The sequence below is a fragment of the Triticum dicoccoides genome, chromosome 3A (genome assembly GCF_002162155.2).
Source record: "Triticum dicoccoides isolate Atlit2015 ecotype Zavitan chromosome 3A, WEW_v2.0, whole genome shotgun sequence".
Classification (NCBI taxonomy): domain Eukaryota; kingdom Viridiplantae; phylum Streptophyta; class Magnoliopsida; order Poales; family Poaceae; genus Triticum; species Triticum dicoccoides.
The window spans coordinates 667,147,617-667,151,255 of record NC_041384.1 but is presented as its reverse complement, the minus strand read 5'-3'; positions in this window follow the sequence as shown (position 1 = coordinate 667,151,255).

The window sequence follows — 3,639 nt, the reverse complement described above, 5'->3', positions numbered from 1 at the left end:
TTGGTTAGGTCCATTTGTCTCCTCCGATCGTAATCGGACGGCCCGGGATAAATAGGCTAGAAGAGTCCAACAAAGAACCGAAGATATTTTAGAAATGTTTGGAGATGACCCGGACCCAATAATGATGACTGAGCGTGTCGGGTTCGGATAAGTTCGGACGCGCACGCGAGGGGGTTTTGTGCACTGTGCAGAGAGGCTCAAATGGTCGGACAACAAAAGAACAGTTGGCCTCGAAAGGGACAACGAAGGCAACAGGGAGAAGCGGGAACTACGAACGGATGCGAGTTTTAAGAAAACGTGCGGATGCAATACGAATGATGTGATGATGAGATGCAACAAACAAATAAAACACACGCAATAACGAAATAACTGGAAGGCGTCCGAAACGTTGGTCTTGAGTCGTTACATTTTATTAATTATTCAAATTGTTTGCAGGAATCGCCACTGAATCGTGTGCACTACCTAGCCAAACATGTCTCCCATGATGGTTTATTGGTCTCGCTTATGCGAGACATAGGACAGCCTTAAGTGTAAAGCGAGCGCTTACTGGGCTGGTCTAGCGCAGGAGGCAGGCAACAACCTCATGCTTTTTTTATGTTTTCGATTTTTTTAACTTTTGCTTATACTTCAAAATATTCAAAATATATATATTTCAAAAAACACTTTATTAAAATATTTGAAAAAAAGAATCAAGCATTTGAGAAAATGTTGAATGTGTATAGAAAAAATGTTTCTAATGTATAAAAAATAAACAATATGTATGAAAAAAGATGATCATGTACTTAAAAAATTAATCAAAAATTTTAGAAAAAATAATAGAGTATTTGCAAAATGTTAATCACACATTTGAAAAACCTTAAATGTGTATAGAAAAAATGCTTCCCATCAATACAAAAATCATTATATAAGAAGTATGTTTATCGAGTATTTTAAAAAGTATTTCAACTGGTATAAAAATGTTCAACATGTATTTAAATTTTCTAAACGTGTATAAAAAATTGATCATGTTTTTAACATTTGTTAATGGCAATTTAAAAACTTCACGCACAATATCTAATTTTTAATGCATCAGGAACACTTTATATACATGTTTTTAACATTTTCGTACTGAATGAACTTTTTTAAATATATGGTATTTATGTATACTTTTACATAATGTACACTCTACATTATTCATATACATGATCAAAAAATTTATTCACATGTTTAATAATTTTAAAATACTTGGTTAACTTTATTTTGTATGAATAGAAGAAAAACAAAGAATCCCATCATAAAGCGAAAAAGAAACAAAACAAATCAAAATAAAAATAGCAAAAAAGGAAGAAAACTAAATAGAAAATGGTGAAAAGCAAGAAAGAAACAAAGTAAACGAAGGAAGAGTAAGAAAGATACAAAATACCAAAGAAAAATAAGAAAAGAAAAACAAGTGTGAAAAAGAAAAATAAATAAAATAAAACAAGAAAATTGGAAAGAGCCGAGAAAGAAACAAAAAAGAAGTATAATTAAGAAAAAAATAGATCCAGAGAAGAAATAAAAACTAGAAGGAAAAACTAAAGAAAACGAATAAAATATAAAAAGGAAACCAAGTAGTGATAAGAAACGAACAAAAGGAACGAACGACTGAGGAAACACGTTATACCGGGCCGGTGCATTCGCACAGAGCTGCGGGATGCTACCAGCGAGATACAGCTCCCGCGGTCTACAACAGGTGTTTTGATTTGTTTGTTTTGCTTCATTTTTTATGATTTTCTGCTTTGCATAAATGCACAAAATATTAAGGACCCAAAACTAATATTGAAAAAAATGTTCAGGTTGTATTAATATAATGTTCACTATGTATTAAACAATATTCAAGACGTATTTAAGAAATAGTTAAACGAAATTTGTATTCTCCAAACGTTCTGAAATTGACAACAGATCCGAATGATCTAGTCGTTGTCCGATCTGGATCTGTCGTCCCAAGTCGCACACGCGTTTACATTGCTGCATCGCTCGCGCTAGAGAGTCAGTTCACGCCTCTTTCTCCCTCTGGCAAGTGGCCCCGTGTCGCGTCTTCCTCCAATCGATGGTTTCCTCGCCCACGATACCCTCTCGTCTTCTCCCGAACTGCAAGGGCTCGCTCCACTCCGCCCCACTCCTCCCACTCTGCCATTACTTCTCCTCTTCCTCTTCCTTCGAGCGAATCGACTCCAAATCGCGAGAGTTTCTGCTCCTTACACGACAGTTATCGCGCGGGCGGGCGCTGGTTGCTTCTACGGCGGTCGGCCAGCGATTTGTTCCGGTGAGATCCCCCCCCCCCCTTGTGTTTGCGTCGTGGGGTGAAGCCAGGGGTTCCGCAGGCGAGTTGTAGTCGTTGATTTTGATGTTGCAGTGAGCTAATTCGTCTAATTGATTTGATCGAGATTCGTGTGCAAAAGTGATTTCATTCGTTCCATTCTAGGTCGTACGCGAGGGATAAGTTCTAGTTTAGGCGTAGATTGTGCGAAACATGTGGTTCAAGCCGGATTTGCTGGCGGATGGTGGTATGGGTCTGATCCCACCGTGGTTCCGTCCAGTTTTGGTGAATTTGTGAATGTGGAAGTGAACTTTGTACCCAATCCCCTCCCTCATGTGTTTTCGGATAAAGATGTGTGATGATGTATTGCTGAGGTGTGTCTAGTTTAGATTCATATTGCAACTATAATATATGGTTAGTGCATATCTACCAGGACTCGTTGATTGAAATTACTACCTGATTTGTTATCTGTTACCACGAAATTGCATGCTAGGTCACATGCTTCAGATCCAACATAATGCTTAATGTTTTTTCCAAGTCCTTTTTGCTTGTCATTACCACTGTTTTTCTTAGCGGTTACCTTGTAATCCCACTATGGTTCACTTGTTTTATATGTAGCATACTGCTTGATTTTTTCCATGTCTTATTGCTTCAAATTACCACTGGATTTGTTAGTTGTTACCATTGAATTCCTCTAGTTATCTTTCAAATCACCAGTGGTTTAGTAACAATTTTTTATGACCATTAAGAAAGTTATCATGGCTGGTAAGTTCTGGTTACCAGTCTCATGCACATAAGTTACCATAATTTTTTTGTTACCTCATTGGTTGATGTGTCTTCCAATTCACCTTTTGCAGCTTCTTAATTGTCAGCCCTTAATTGCTTTGTTTCTTTTTTACTTGGCAGGGGCACGATGCCACCAAGGAAGCGCAAAGGAGATGGTGATGGCCATGGGGAAGTCCCCTCGAAGAAGCCGAAGCGCCCTCCACCTCGGAACAGGGCCTCCCCTAGTTCAGTTTTGACCGCTTGCAAAGATTTGTGTGATGATAGGAAAAATGTCATCGATGAAATGGATTTCAGAAGCCTTAGGGGGATCAAATGCAACGACCTATTCAATTTTCTTAGTGAGTGGCTTGTTGGTTTATACGAGCCAGAATCGCGTGAGGTGGTTTTTCCAGGGCATGGCAAGATCCCCGTTAATGAAGAGTATGATCATCGGGTGATGGGTGTGCCCCGCGGTGGGGTGGATGTTGTTGGGGAACGCAGTATTTCAAAAAAATTACCTACAATCACGCAAGATCTATCTAGGAGATGCATAGCAACGAGAGGAGAGAGTGTGTCTACGTACCCTCGTAGACCGA